We start from the raw sequence: 17460 nt of genomic DNA, 5'->3' as shown, positions 1-17460 counted from the left end.
TATTTTTATGAAACCCATCTCCAAACACCTTGGCCTGGGGTTTGGCTCCTCTCTCTATGACTGGATCCTGAATTTCCTAACCCACTGAGTGCAATCATGTAAGGGTAAGCAACAACATCCTCCTCCACGATCATCCTCAACACTAGTGCCCCACAAGGCTATGTCTTCAGCCACTTATTATACTCCTTATACACTTATGATTGTGTGGCCATATTCCCCTCCAAATCCATTTTTAAGTTTGCTGATGACACCACCATAGTGGGTCAGATCTCAAATAATGACGAAACGGAATACGTAAAGAAATAGAGAATCTGGCGAACTGGTGCGATGACAATAATCTCTCCCTCAATGTCAACAAAATGAAGGAGATAGTCATCCACTTCAGGAAACATAAAGGAGGACAAGCCCCTGTCTACATCAATGAGGACGAAGTAGAAATGGTCGAGCGCTTCAAGTTTTTAGGTGTCCAGATCACCAACAATCTCCTGGACTCCTCGTGCCAACACTATAATTACGAAAATCCACGAGCGCCTCTACTTTCTCAGAAGACTAAGGAAATTTGTCATGTTCGCTAAAACTCTCACCAACTTTTACAGATGCACCATAGAAAGCATTTTTTCTGGTTGTATCACAGCTTGGTAAGGCTCCTGCTCTTTCCAAGACTGCAAGAAGCAACAAAGGGTCACGAATGTAGCCCAGTCCATCACTCAAACTGCCTATCCATTAACACTGTCTATACTTCCCGCTGCCTCGGAAAAGTAGCCAGCATAATTAAGAACCCCCTGCACCCCAGACGTTCTCTTTTCCACCTTCTTCCGCCAGGAAAAAGATACAAAAGTCTGAGGACACGTACCAACTGACTCAAGAAGAGTTTTTTCCCTGCTATCATTTGACTTCTGAATGGACTTACCTCTTACTAAGCTACACCCTATACCCGAGCTATGACTGTAACATTACATTCTGCACTCTCTTCTTTCCTTCTCTATGAACAGTATGCTTTGTCTGTATAGCGCACAAGAAAAAATACTTTTCACTGTACACTAATACATGTGGCAATAATAAATCAAATCATATCAGGTCAAAAGCATGAAGGGAAGGCAATGGTGTATTGATATTGTCATTGGGCTAGTAATCTAGGGCAAGATCTGGGGACCTGGGTTCAAATCCCACTACAGCAGATAGTGAAATTTGAATTCAATAAAAAAATTAATCTGGAATTCAAAATCTAACGATGACCATGAAACCATTGTCATTAAAAAGATCCATTGATTCACTAATGTTCTTTTGGGGAAGGAAATTGGTCATCTTTACCTCTGGTCTACGTACGACTCCAGAGCCACAGCAATGTGGCAATAAATGCTGGCCTAGCCAGTGAGGTCCATGTCCTATAAATGAATTTTTTAAAAAGTCGAGAAGCTATCCCTCTGTAACCCATTAGCACCATACTGTATACATTACAAAAGCGAGGGCATTGTGCTAAATGACTTGCGAGATCCCAGCTAAAGTTTTGTGTCCAGTTCTGGACATTATACTTTGGGGAGGATGTTGAAGCCTTGCAAGTGAGATTTACTAGAGAAGCTGCAAGAGGTCTTTCATTGCAATGTTACCAGGGATGAGAGATTTGGAAATGGAGGGACTGGATGTGCTGGGATTGTTCATTTTACAGTAGAGAAGGCTAAGGGGAGATTTAATAGAGGCATTTAAAATGGTAAAGGATTTTGACAGAGTTATGAGGAGAAACTGTTTCCTGTGACAGAAGGATTGGTAGCCTGGGGATGCAGATTTCAGGTCATTGGCAAAAGAACCAGAGGTGAGATAAAGAGAATTTGATTTACTTAGCGGGTTGTTACAACTGGAGTGCAGTGCCTGAATGGGTGATGGAAACAGATTAAATAGTAAATTTCAAAGTTGGATAAATAATTGAAGGAGAAAAATTTAAGACTATGGGGAAAGGGCAAGGGAGTGAGACTAATTAGATAGTTCATTTGTAGAGTGGACCCAATAGCCCCCTTCAGTATTGTATCAGTCTATGGTTAACTATTAATTCAGCTTCTAATGCAATGTTTCTGATGGTTAGAGGGAAATTTTTCAATCCATAACTGTAGTAAGTAGTGATCTTGTGTGAATAGCAGCATTCGAATGCTTACTGTGTTTGAGTGAAATTCTTTTGTTTGCTATTTTAATGGAGGCATTAAACCATTTAAAGCTAACAGGTTAGTACTTCTATTAAGATAATGGATAGAAAAAATTTATACAAATACATTAAACATTCCTAGAATCATAATCATTTCAACAGAGGTGAAGACCATTCAGTTTATTATATCTGTATCTGTGTTGGTGCTGACTTCACGCTGGAGCTTGTTACTCTAATTCCATTTTCCTGTGTTTTTTTTCTCTACAACCTTTAATTTTTTTCTCAAGTGTTTACCTAATTTCCGCTTAAATGTCATGATTGGCTTGGCTGTAATAGCCACTTGTGGTAATACATTCCCTATTTTAAGAACACTTTGTGTGAAAAAAATCCCTTTTAAATCTCCCCTGGTACACTAATAGTCACACAGCGCAATTTCAAAGCCATTGTACTTTAAGTGGACTTTCTCATTGTTGGTGAGACTTCTGTAAATTAAAAAAAATCAGTTCAGTGAGATGCAGGTAATTGCCTGGGATAATTTTCATGCCATTGTCTGTCTTTTCACGCTAGTCAACTTTCGATAGCTTCTGTAGCAAAATGATCACAAACAAAGCTGCAATGATCTTCTAATAACATGTCCAGCAACCACCTCACACTCAATCTCTCACATCCAATCTCTTGCAAAACACATACATAATCTCTCACATGTACACAATATCTCCCTAAACACAGGTACAATCTCTCACCCCTACAATTTCTCCCAAAACAGATACACAATCTCTCACACGTACACAATCTCTCCCAAAACACAGGCACAATTTCTCACACCCACAATCTCCCTCACAAACACAATCACACATGCAGTCTCTCACACAAGCATACATGAAGAATCTCACAAATAGACGCAGTGGTGGAATTCTACCAGCTCACCCACTATGGGAATCGGATGGGACGTGGACCATGCACCACGGTGGGGGGAGGGGGGAGGGGTGGATTTTCCAATCTTGGGGCCAGCGTGGCCAGAAAATCCCGCCCACCATCGCTCACACATATTCATAATCTCATACATATTAATTTCTGATGTTAAATTAACTGAGATTGTTTTGTTTTGGACTATGTCCTTAATTTAGGGTACAATAAAGGGCGAGCTTTCTGAAGCCTGCCTGCCAGCAGGCCTGGGGGAAATGGCCTTATAGATTAAAGGGAAGCTTGGATGTTTTGCTGAGAGGTGGGTGTAAGGTGTTCACACTTGCAGGCAATGGTAGCAGCATCTGTGCTTTTCGTGGTTGGACTAGTTCTCTCCAAATTTCCAGGAGGGTGTTGAGAACATGAGGTTGTAAATGGTTATACTTTTAACTGTCCATTTGATTCCATGATATTATTGAGTTGGAGTCTAAAGAATAGCTGATTACATTTCTACCTGGATACAAGGCAAATGTGATTCACGTTGTCATTGACCTGGGCTTTGAGAGGGGAAGGATGCACAGGAAGCCATTGTCAAATCAAAAATATCACAGAATATCATAAAGTTGGCCTGTCAGGATCTGGGAGAAAGAGAGATTAAAAAAAAGGCTGAAAGTCTCTCAGGGTTCACCATGCAGGAATGCGAATGGGTACTTGCATTTGGTTTAAAAAGACCAAATTTGCAAGGAGTTAAGAGAAGGTTGGAAGATTCACTTAGTTTGCACTAAGGAAGAATCTCCAAAAAGAGTCTCACCATAAATGACGGTTCTGGGATAACACGTTACCAGGCTAAGAAAACAAAGGAAGCATACCCCTTGAGAGATAATAATCACTTTGGACTGATTTCAAGGAGAACTGAATGTCTATTTAAAGGACACTGCAGCATATTCCTATAAAATGGGGGTTTTCAGTTGTGTTAACAGTTAGAAGGGGAAAATTCTGTTCTGTAGTTTAAAGTCTAAGTTACCTACCAAAAATAGTGTTTAGCCAATAGTGCTTTGCCTGTCCCACTTTAAAAGTGAAATTTTGTTATACCATTCTTTCAGCTATTGACTGGAAGCTTTTAGTTATTGGTCTGTACTGTGATCATAACAAAGTGAACAAGAAGCAGGAGTGTGTTTTGCAGGGGTGAGGGGGATATCTGAAAATGCAGAGAGCTTAATAGCAGGTCCTCATTACCAATTTACCCTCCAATTTTCACCCAGCATTCAGAGCATGAACTGTTATGATAATGGTGGGGAGACTCAGAACAGGGACAGCATTGTGGCACAGTGGTTAGTGCTGCTTCCTCACAGTGCCAGGGACCCAGGTTCAATTCCTGGCTTGGGTCACTGTCTGTGTGGAGTTTGCATGTTCTCCCTGTGTCTGTGTGGGTTTCCTCCAGGAGATCTGGTTTCCTCCCACAGTTCAAAGATGTTCAGGTTAGATAGATTGACTATGGTAAAAATGACGCTTAGTGTCAGAGGAATTAGTCAGGTAGATACGTGGGGTTACAGAGATAGGGTCTGGGTGGGTTGTTGTCAGTGCAGATTCAATGGGCTGAATGGTCTCCTTCTGTACTGCAGGGATTCTATGATGTCAGCGTGGAGGGTTAGGGAGGAACAAGTAGGGCATAGTGATGGGTTGGGAGTATAGTCAGCTGATCACAAGGAGGAGGCAGATCTTGTGGGGGCTGGGAGGGTGTTTACAGAAACCCTGCCCCTTTTACCCCTTTAAAAAATACTTGTGCCCTGCTGCACCTAGCTGCTTCTGCCCCCTTTTAGCTGAGGCATTTCTCAAACCATGGGAAACTTGGTTGTCCAGCAGGAAGTTCAAATGCTGTCAAAATCTGAGGAACAGAGCCTCATCAACACATTAAAATTACTGACATGCCACTCCAGAATTGATGGCCCCAACCTTTCAGCAGTTAAACCGGGAGTAGTGTTGTTCATAGCAGCTCTCACATATTACTAATTTACTGCCTGCTCCCCTCACCTGGCCCTAGAGTGTCTGTCATGGCAATGGGCTAAAATCCCCCATATAGTCTCTCACACCAACAGGTGTAAATACACACACACACACACACACACACACACACACACACACACACACACACACACACACACACACACACACACACACACACACACACACACACCGGATGGGATTGTCCCAAAAAATTCTAAGTGTCGAACTTAGGTAAAAACTGGAGTAAATCCCACTTTTTTTACAGCGGCATTTTCAAAATGAATCTCACACACTGCAGTGCAGAGTGCCCTAATATGAATATCATTAAAAATCAGGGGCAGGTCCTATTCCCGCTGGAGAGGCCAGTAGCATAGTGCTGAGTGGGTCACAGCACACGTGCTGATCTGTTATAGCAGAGATCGTCACATGCACAGTAACCCCGCACTGCCGGATCATTGGTCAGCTCGATCGTTGGCCAGTCCGCAACCTCGCAACACTGCCCCTCTGACCCCCCCAAACCCGATCACTGGCCTCCTGGACGTGTCGGGGCCAGCCTTGACTACCCCAACCGCACCCCCTCCTAGTCCTGACTCCCCACCACTACCCCACCCGCCATCCCGATCACTGGCCTCCTTCCCTCTGTCACCGCCTACTACAGTAGCAGTGGGACCCCCATCGCACCCCCCCACCACCGATCTCATCCGAGGACCCGCACCCCCCCCCCCCCAAATGCCCCCTGGGTCTTGCCAATTTGTCCCTTGGGCAGTGCCAGAGGCCAGGCTGGCACTGCCAAGCTGACGTTGCCCAGAGGGCACCCCTCCCAACCCCTGACCTCCTAGGGGGGCCTTCATGGCACCCTCCCCCGCCTTCATTCCAGTGGGGTCAGGCCACCAGCACCCCGCAAGTGGAAAACTATTGTAAACTCTGCTGCAGTGAAACATTTCGGGCGGGCGGGGGGGTGTGGGGGATGAGGTTCTCTAGCAGGCCTGGAGACTGCAGTCCCAGGTCCATCAATTATATTTAAATCCTCATTTAAATTACTTATGCAGCTCCTCTCTGATTTGTGGCGCAGAGTTGAAGGCAACGAAAATCTGATGGTCGGAGACTTGCAGAGGCTGTGGCGTCCCTCATGGCCTCTGCTTGAGTCTCCCAGCCCGCTACACTGGCAGGGAAATCACCCCCACTGTCTCTCATACAAACACACAAACAAATACGATCTCTCACACAAACACACACATATATACTCAGACACAAACACACACAAATACCTACACACACAAACAAGCGCAGGCACAAACACCGTCTCTCACACAAACACTGCCTCTGACACAAATACACACACATGCACAAACACAAAGACACACACACAAGCACACATGCATATCCACACACACAAATACACACAGATGTCCTCACCCGCAAATACCGTCTCTCACACAAATACATACATATATTCACACACATAAGCAAACACCATCTCTCGCACATACACCCACACAAACACTGACTCTTGCATAAGCACACGCATATACACTCACACACAAACACCATCCTCTCATACAAACACACACACACAAAACACAAAGGGTACACTTCTATTTCTGAAAAATATCATGGCTTCTAATCGAAAAATTATGGAAATCAGTGGAAAAATGTGTTGTTGAGGTATTGGTTCCCACCAGTACTGTATTGGGGATTTCAAAGAATTTTGGTCAAATTATTTCTTTGACAATGCAGATTTGAAAAATATATGTATTTTTGATCCAATGATTTGATATTGCAACTACAATTATGCACATTATATATTCAGTTATATTGTGATTGTCAAACTGTGTTTCAATATAAATGGATGGTATGTGCATATTAAATGTGTCTATGCATCTGTAGCAATGGCTCAAACTCCCCACACACTCTATTAGCTGTGATTTGTATAACGCTAACCAGCCTGGACAGATGACATCTTCCTATAATAAACAGTTTGGTTGGTATTGCCCATTATTGTGAGACTGTAGTAAATTAGAGTGATTTAAAAAATAGTATTTCAGTGGATAAATTATGCATTCTGCACATAAAATGCAAAATGCAGTGAATTAAACGATTTAAAACTAAATAAAGATAAAGGAGTTTCTTCATAAATTTGTAAAGGGCTTGGATTCTGAGAAATTATGCAGAAATTTACTAACAACTTAACCTGGTTCCGCTGGAGTGCATTCAGAATATGAGTGTTTGCAACATAAATTGATTACAGTATGAGATAAATGCCAATGTACTGATGGCCTATGAAATTAACCCTGCCAATTGTACAACTGTCAATTTAACTCTTTCATTGCTAAATGACTTTTACAAGTACCTCATTAGACGCGCACAATAAAAAAAAGACTTTGATTGATACCGTGTCGTTCTTAAACTCAAGCCTTTCCAAAGCATTTTATAGACAATGAAGTACTTCTTGCATCATTTTTTGAACAGGACTGGAGACACCTTCTCTTAACCTTTATTTGTCCCCTGGATGTGTTGATACTGGCAAGATCACTATTTATTGCTTGTCCCTGGCTTCCAGAGGAAATTAAGTCAATCATACTAAGTGAGAGTGGAGTCGCGTGTAGGCCAGATCGGTTAGAGGTGAAAAGATATTGATTTCAAAAAGAGCATGCATTTATATAGTGCCTTTTGCATCCTCAGTACCAAAGTACTTTTCAGCTAACGAAATATATTTTTGAAGTACAATCTCTATTGTAGTGCAGGAAACACATCAGCCAATTTGCACATAGCAAGTTCTCAGAAATAGCTGTGTGCTAATGACCAGACCTGATGCTATACATAATACTATTAGGAGCTGGAAATAGGTTTAGGAATCTGGGAAATTGAAACCGTAAGATGTACCAGATTATAGCAAAAACTGCATATGCTGGACTCTGAAACAAGAGCAGAAAATGCTGAAAATTCTCAGCAAGTCTGACAGCATCTGTGGAGAGAGAATACAGTTAATGCTTCAAGTCAGAATAATCCATCGTCAGAGATGGTACCAGATAATTTGGCATATTTCACAAATAGTAGTCTTTTCAATTTGTTTTGCACTTATTCCTTGCCAATGCCAAGTATTCACACAACATTTTTTCTGTGGAGTAGAGGCACATGTATACCACAAAGGGTATGTGGTGCAGGTACCAAAAGTCTTGCAACATCAATATCTTCCAAAAGTAATACATTGGACATGTGGCAGCCATTAGTAGCTCCACACTTTGGCAAATGCACCATTGCAGTGACATGGAACATGTGTATTATTATATTCAGTGGGAAATTACTGACCTTGTTGACCAAAGCAACAGTCACCTTATTCAGCAACAGAGTGGTAGTGCGATTCTAACCAGGAAGGTGTCATAATAAGAACATATACATCGGTTTACAGCACATCAGGGCGAATTTTACCATCCCGTCCACCATGGGAATCGGAGGGGGTGAGGGGCAGATCATGGAAAGTTCCATTGACCTTGGGCGAAATTCACTGATCTTGGCTCAAACAAGGCCAGAAAATCCCAGCCATCATGTCTACACCAGCACTTTGCAAGAGTAATATAAAACTAACGCCGCTACTCTGCACCCTCTCTCCAGAGTGAAATTTTACCAAAAAAATAGCAAAGTGGTTTTTCCAAAACTGGTGAGTTCCTCTCCAGAGAAACTGGTTGGTTTTCTCTCCAGATCTTATAACATTCTGCCAAAAAAAATCAAGAGGGCACGTTTCATGATGTTATACAGGAGGGCAGGGCCACAACATGCCAGCCAATCCCCACTGCTCAGAGACCAGGGTGCCATTTTTAAAGGGAGCCCTGATCAGAACCTGAGTATTCTTTCCCCCAGCCCACAACGGAGACCCCAATCCCCACTCCCAACCAGTGTCGCCACTTCTCTACCACCACTCCGTCCCCTTCCTCCGCCACCAATCATCAGCATCTTCACACCTTCTCCCCAACGCCACCCCCCCCACACAGTCTGCCAGTTTGAGTTGGCACCCACCTCCACCACCTCTCCAAGCCTCCAAAACTACCCCCACAATGGTCATCGCTGGCACCCCCGCTCCTCCATCTATCACTACGTCTAAAAGAATCCACCCCATTAGGCTCTCAATGGGGCCTGCCCCTTGTCAAATGTTGGCACCATGTCAACCTGTCAGTCCCAACCTTTGCTAAGGGAAAGTGCTGGGGCACTGCCAGGCCACTGCTTAGCTATGTCCCTCGCCCGTAAAGGACTATACTTACCTTTATAATCCCAGGGAGGTTCACGTCTAGATGAATCTATTGTAAATGGCGTTGGCATGACATCATGCTGATGCCCACCAAATATCTGGTGGGGAGGGGGGTGGAGTAGGCCAGAAAGCGGCTCGGTAATGACATACTAAAGTATTCAAATGAGCTTCTGTGGTCCTGTGACATGTTTTGCGCCACTGTACTGGCAAGGGGCCAGTAAGATTGGAACTTGGAAATTTAGTGGTGCGAATTGCACTCTCCGGATTTTGAGTAGGCGCTGCATTCCTGCAGACGGAGAGTCTGGGCTCAAAATTGCCCTCATAACTTCTTCTACATCAAGCAAGGGTGGTGGTAATCTTACCAATGACTGGTAATGCTATCCCTGTGCCACAAGGTGGGGCAGACTTCCTTATTCCAGATGACAAAGTTCTCTCCAGCAGCAAGTGGAGATAGTTGTCTTGGGGTATTAAAAAGTAGGCATGCCATAGAAAGTGTCTATAAAAAGATTCCTTTAAGGATGAAGAAATGGTCACTGACTTACTTTGCAAAAAAAAGTCAAAAACCTGGAAAAACTGTTTTACAAAAACCACTGTACTAAAATATTATTATATAAATGATAAAAAAAATTCCCAGAGGAAGACTTAAAGCACTTGCAATCAAATGGCTCATCCCTTACTTGCATTAAAAATGGAGTGGGATGGGGATGATATGAGAAGGATGAAAGGAATGGAATGGGTGTAACATAAGAGATTGGTATGGGAAGGATTGAACAGCATGGGATGGGGATTTAAAGAAGCACTGTTGCAATAAAGATGCTCGGTTCACCACAAATGTTTTGCAGGTTTCTGCAAGTACGTGATTGAATAGCTGCACCACAAAATCAGTGATTCATGCAAAAGTCTCCAAATCACCAAATGTACGCAGTAACAATCAGGATAATATCACCTTCGGAAATAATGTAAATTTATGCTGCTGACGTATCTTTTAAAGCAAACGTATTAATATTGCGTGTAATTACTTCAAGTGCTGCCTTCAGATTAATGTTATGGGGAGAAGAATTGCTATGAAGCAAAGGCAATGACCAATGTCTCATTAAGTTGATGGTACCACATTAAGAGCAGCCTCTCTGAGAACTACATGAAGGAGCAAGTGTTGCTATCAGGATCTCTTTTAAGAATCAGATTTATTAGTAATACCCTCCTGTTTCTGTCTTTCTGTTGATTTTAAAAAATATAATTAGTCTAAATAGTTCGCTGATGATGTCACAGGGGAACGGGTTTGGTGGAGCTACTGAGGGAGAAGTTGTCAAGGAGCTGGATTAACGTGGGTAAGGTACAGTCATTAATCCAAGTGCTCCAGCTTCAAACATTCATGTTAAAATCCAATGCTCTAGCATTGCCTCACTCACCGGCTCCTGTGAGGTATTACCACCAATCACCATAAAAATAAAAACATTTTTTACAAAAAATCAACACAAAACTGGAAATCAGCAAAAGGATTAGAGGTTTGTGTGAAAATAAGTAGTTCCACCAGCTCTTAAGCCCAAGTTTTTATTGGCCTTCCAACAGTACCCTGTAAGCCTGGATGTGTTGAGTGTGTCAAAAACAGCACCAGTCTGTAGTTCTGGGGAACGGTGTCACTCTTATGCAGTTTATCCTAGTTTTGTGTTGGTGGGGTAGAGAAACAGTAGTCCCAAACACAAGACAGGTTAGGATGAGAAACAATTTTCAACCCATTTAATCACATCATACCACACTCTCATCTGTGGGTGGCACGGTGGTTAACACTGCTACCTCACAGTGCCAGGGTCTCAGGTTCGATTCCCAGCTTGGGTCACTGTCTGTGTGAAGTTTGCACATTCTCCATGTGTCTGCATGAGTTTCCTCTGAGTGCTCTGGTTTCCTCTCACAGTCCAAAGATCTGCAGTTTAGATTGATTAGCCATGCAAAATTACCCCTTAGTATCAGGGGGACTAGCAGGGTAAATACGTGTGATTATGGAGATAGGGCCTGGGTGAGATTGTTGTTCGATGGGCTGAATGGCCTCCTTCTGCACTTTGTGTATGGATGGATGAGTCTGATTTGCCGGTTGCACCATCCAATTTACTTCTTAGCAAGAATCAGATTAAATGAAGTCAATATATGCTTTATCAAGTTGTTCACATGTTTTGCAACAGCAAGCAATTTCTTGTAAAATGTTATGTACTTGCTTTCAAAATTAAAGAAAATGTTGGAAATACATAGCGGGCATAAGTGAAGAGAAAAAAACAGGTAATTGGGGGTATGGACCTTCTTGTCAGAACATCTAATGAAAGGGCTACTCTCCAACTATTAACTCATCTTCTTCCTTTACATACATAGAGGCCAGCAGCAAATTTCCATTATTATTTTAGATGATCAATTTTAACCATGTTTTTCCTTTCTTTATTTTCTCGATTTGTTTCATTGTGGAGTTTGACATCTTTGAACGGGTTTCCAAGTTGCCAAGTACTCTGTAATCTGATAAAAACAAAACACTGTGGATGCTGGAATCTGAAACAATAACAGAAAATGCTGGAAAATCTCAGAGCTCTGACAAAGGGTCATCCAGGATCAAAACGTTGGCTCTATTCTCTCTCCACAAATGCTGTCAGACCTACTGAGATTCTCTAGCATTTTCTGTTCTTGTCTCTGTAATCTGATCTCAGTAAGATGACTCTGTGTGGGGTGATGAGTCCTGTTTTTCTTCTGTCCATGTGGACCCACGCAAATGAAACATTTCTGCTTCAATAAGTATGTTAAAATTTAAAAATATAGAAAGGACCCACCAGAATGCATGGGAGATGGCGGAGTGGTTTAACACAGAAAAGGGAGTTCACAGCAGGTGCAATTGAAACATAGGCTCTTAAACCTATTGCCAAGACATACTTATGGCAGACTGGTGCAAACTAAGCTCATGTAGCAAGTTCCATTATGCCTCCTCAATATTATGAATGTATCTTTTCAAAAAACAAAGGCAAAGTGTTAAACTGGTATTGAAAATTTATAAGTATCAAACGAGTTAAAATGGTTTTCTGTACACCACCTTTGAGTCTTGAGTTTACTGCAATAGCCTTCGCTTAACACCTTGTTGTCCCACATGACGTTTTAACCAGGCCTGCTGAGGCATGTGTAAAATGGCAGCTAGTGCAGGATGGAAACTGGCTAAAAAGTTTGTTTAACGTGCCAATGTTTATAACAGTGTATGGGGAGATTATCCTGGGCTTGCAAGTGGGCACAGTGGATGACCTGAATGTGGAACCTAGCGAGTCAGATTGTGCTGCTATAGAGATACCCACCTGATTTCTCCTTAGGTGTCGAACCAGTCTCAGTGGTAGCACTCTCGCCTCTGAGTCAGAAATCACAGGCAAAGCTGTGAAGGTTGAATGGTGCTGCTGCAATATCTAACTTTGAGGAGCGAGTTAAATCTGACTTTTGCATTTGAACATTTGTCTCACATGGAATTACTTAGAAATAAAAACAGAAAATTTTGAGGAGGTATTGTTAAAGTACTTATATAAAAAACAGACTATTCAGCCTAACTGGTCTATATTGATGTTTATGCTCCACATAAGCCTCCTCTCACGCTATTTCACTAGACATTATTTATTTTATGTTTGTCACAAGTAGGCTTACATTAACACTGCAATGAAGTTACTGTGACAATCTCCTAGTCACCACACTCCATCACCTGTTCGGGTTCACTGAGGGAGAATTTAGCATGGTCAATACACCTAGCTAGCATGTCTTTTGGACTGTGGGAGGAAACCAGAGCGTCCAGATGAAGTCCACACAGACACTGGCAGAATGTGCAGATAGTGACCCAAACTGAGGATCGAACCCGGGTCCCTGGCGCTGTGAGGCAGCAGTGCTGACCACTGCATCACCGTGCCGACCCAAATGCATCAAACAGGAAGCTGCCATTTCTACTTTCAGAAATGAAGCAAAAAAAATCATATTTTAAAACTATTTAACATGCATGAAATTGTAAGATGAATATGTCAGAATGCAGTTAATGTAAACTTTGTCAGTCCTATAATCCCACTTCTGTGTGTAAATGATTCACAAAATTTGTCATCAAGGCAAAAGGTGACAGCGTTGGGAATATTGACTATTTTCTACTTTTCACACATTGACAGGGTCATCACCTTTCTAGGTTGGAGATGGCGCAAGTTACAGTCCACACTGCCTGAACAATATGCTGAACCTGAAGAGAATAGTCTCCCGCTGCAGCACCGTGACATTTGCATTCCTCACACCATCTGTCCTCATGGTTTCTCTGAATGAGATTGCCCAATTGCTGTCAACTCCATGGACTTGCACCCACTGAGATCAGCACACCTGACTCCCTGGCAACTCAGTGTTAGGTACATGTCTCTGAGTCCCTGGCATCTTAAAGTCCCTCTGTTTCTGCACTAATGTGTACGTGATTTCAACAAATCAGCATTTTGAATTCACCTGGTCCACAGTCCCTGTTCGCTGAAGTTCATACAGAAAAACCCTTAGTTACCACAATAGGAATCTTACTTCAATATTTTCTAAAAATCATAATTTAAGAAGTCAATCCAAATCATTATGTGGTGGAGGGTAGGAGGATATCGCAATCGCCCATATTTCTGTAGAGCTCCTCAAAGAGAAGGAACAACGTTCAAAGTATTTACTGGATTAAGGTGCAAATAAATATCTAAGGTCAGTCACATCAACACACTGGCTTTCCCCAAGCACCTGGACTTTCCATTAACTCTTGGCTGGTAGACAATGTTGGCCAGACTGGATTTATTGCCTAACCTTAGTTGCCCTAAAAAGAGGGAATCATGAAGCTTTTCCTCGAAACGCAACTACTCTTGCTGTGATCATGGTGCCACAATGATGTTAGTTAGCAAACTCTGGCACACTGATCCAGCTATGATGAAACAGTGGTGATATACGTCCAAGTTAGCATGTTGCAGGTGTTGGTGTTCACATGACATTACTGCTGTTGTCCTTCTCTGTGGTAGGCAGACTTAGTAAGAAGTCTCACAACACCAGATTAAAGTTCAACAGGTTTATTTGGTAGCAAAAGCCATGACTACCATCGACACTGCACATCTCCACATGTAGACAGACTTGGCCACTGGTGGTGGGCTTGTATATTGAATCCAAGGCAGAGCCACCATTAAGTGAACTCTTTCGTCTTGGATGGTGTTGAGTTTCTTGAGTGTGGTTGTAGCTGCTCCCACTCGGACAAATGGTGAGTATTCCATCGCAGTCCTGTCCAGAACCTTATCGATGGTGGAGAGGAAACAGGAGGAGTGCCAATAATCAGCAGTCTCTGCCACGCTCTTGTAGGCACAATATGGATATAGCTCATCCAATTCACACTGCCAATCAGTGGTGACCCCTCAGGATGTTGATAGTATGAGACTCAGAAATGACGATGCTCAGACTTGCACACCATTACTCCAAGCCACGTTCAAGCAGCTAGGTGACTGAAGGACAGATCCCCCAAAGGCCTTTCTGCATCACACCCCTTCCATGTTTTAGTCATCACTATCTCACCCCTCCCCTCTTCCCCATGCCATATCCAGCCTTTGTCTCACTCCTCCATGCTGGTCATGCTTCTAATGTCCAACCTTGGTGCTGTTTGTGCTACAGGCCTCCAATATTTTGCAGTTATACTGCTAAAGGAAATTGAAAGTGGTATCTACTGCCCTTAAGTTATGGATGAAGTGCGTGCCACTTACTGTGATGATATTGTGCCTTTAAACAATGTATTTTTATCATGTTCCTTTGCAGGACTTTTCAAGCAGGCCCTGGAATCTTATTGGTGTTGTGATGTCTGTACCCAGTGTCCTCTACTTGTTACTGAAGCAATATAATGGACGTCATTGCTGGAATCTTACAGCCTAATCCACCTGATGATTGTAAGATCCCATCCAAAGCCATCAGAGAATGATGTTCTGCGAGCCTTACCTGCCCCGATTCGGGGACGGGCATGCCCTTAAAATTCTGGCATGTTTAATTTTAATCTGGACTAATGCAGGGTTCTGGGGTTTTTAATGATCCCTTGGGATGGACTGAGTGGAGCTTGATTGACAGCTTATGTCATTGATTCTGTGCTCCACAGAAAAGTCCAGCTTTTAGTTTCATTTTCTCAGATGTTGTTTGGGCTTGAGACAGAAAGCAGTGTCTGTTGTTTTCCCCTCTCTGGAGTTGGAAATTCTGTTGCTAGAAGTTGGTGGAAACAGGTAGAGTCTCAGAGCCCTATTTTACCATTAAGTGCTGTGCAGACTTGAAACTGGAAGTGTTTCAGATCCTACTCTTTGACCTCTTCTCAGGCACCCCCATATGCACTCTGTCTGAAAAAATATCACTGATTCCAAATTGCACTGCACAAGCCTGTGGATGAGGCTTAACGTGCATGAAACCCTGCAGCTCCAGTCAGCGCCTCCAATTGCGCATGCACAGAAAAAAAAGATAGAACATGGCTACCCTGCCACATCACTCCCAGGCTGGATAACGCCTCCCTCTGGCCCCATAGGCATCGTCCAATGCCACAACATTACTGACCCCCTTATCCCTCCACTCCTTCACCACCCAGACCGATCATGAGCTCTCCTTCACTTACGCCTCACTGATCCCAGGCAGAGTGGCAGCGGACCTGCCCTTCTCACTCACTGATCCCAGGCAGAGTGGCAGCAGACCCCACTTTCTCCCTCCCTCGTTCCACCAATCTCAAGCAGAGAGGTGTTGCTGCTCGGCCCTTATTAGCTGAAGCATTCGAATCAGACTTTGTAAAGCATATCTGTTTTGCGCTGAATCTGGATGAGTGAATGTAGTAGTAAAGGGGGAAGTGCTGGTAAGGTTGGGCGTTCAGTCCATTAATTCAATTTAAATGCAAACAAATGTGTTTAAATTGCCATTGCGCCCGTTTCTAGCATAGTTGCGATCACGGCCATTTTCAGGCCTTGGTAAAGGAGGAACTGGCAGAGAGGTGGGCATGGATCATGCTACTTGCCTCACTTCTGACTTTACCAAATTTTTGCGTCCGAAAATGGGCACAGCTTAATGCAAAATCAGACCCTCTGTCTCTGTTTCTCTCTCTCCAGAGGTTTGCTGAAAGCTCCAGGACTGGGAAGCCTCAGAGATTTTATTGAAACATATAAGATGATTAGAGGTTTAGATAGGGTGGATAGTGATAGCCTTTTTCCTCTGATGGAAAAATCTAGCACGAGGGGGCATGGCTTTAAACTAAGGGGGGGTAGTTATAGGACAGATGTCAGGGGTAGGTTCTTTACCCAGAGGGTGGTGAGGGATTGGAATGCCCTGCCTGCTGCAGTTGTAAATGCGCCTAGTTTGGAGGCGTTTAAGAGGTCTGTGGACAGGTTTATGGACGAAAAGGGATTGGTTTAGGTTAGTGGGTAATTGTTTTTTTTTTAACTGGTCGGCGCAACATCGTGGGCCGAAGGGCCTGTTCTGCGCTGTAATGTTCTATGTTCTATGAGATTTAATCCAACATTCAAAAAAACAATTCACAGCAGGCATTAAAAAGCTACAAAATCCAGTATCACGTGAGCAAGTAGGGGTGTATAACAATGTGATGGTGCTGGACTTGGAACAACATGGATAGCTAGCTCTTAAGGTTTATGCTGTGTCATGTATAATTCTTGTAATTGATAACAGTCATGCTGAACCTTTTTATTATATTTTAACTGTGATCTTAAATAAACTTTGTTTGATAAAAGGTTTCTAGTGGGTCACTTGAATCATATCTGGATTGAAACACTTTATGCTCACCTGTGTCAAATTTAAATGTAAAAACTTAGGGTCTAGGCTAACTTCATAAAACACCTTGGAGTTGTTGGCCTGTGTCCTAACATGTTATACAGTTGTAAAAATAGACCATTCTAATTATCTGCTGTTGCCGCACTTAATTTGTAGGAAGGAAGTTGGCCTTTAAACGAGCATTCATGCGATGCAAATAATAGCAACACAGAAAACTATGCAGGGTCAAATGGGCTGGGATTACTTCTGTCTTAACCTGAAATGATTAGAAATTCTAATAGGTCTGTCCGACCTATTGAACTTTGTTGCTTTTTTTTAAACAACTGGATGGCTTGTTAAGCATCAACCACGGTTGGGAGTTATACATAAATCAGGCAGGAAAGGGGGTACATTT

Source organism: Carcharhinus amblyrhynchos, chromosome 14 (genome assembly GCF_965287045.1).
Source record: "Carcharhinus amblyrhynchos chromosome 14, sCarAmb.v2.hapA, whole genome shotgun sequence".
Taxonomy (NCBI): domain Eukaryota; kingdom Metazoa; phylum Chordata; class Chondrichthyes; order Carcharhiniformes; family Carcharhinidae; genus Carcharhinus; species Carcharhinus amblyrhynchos.
This window is presented reverse-complemented; position numbering follows the sequence as displayed.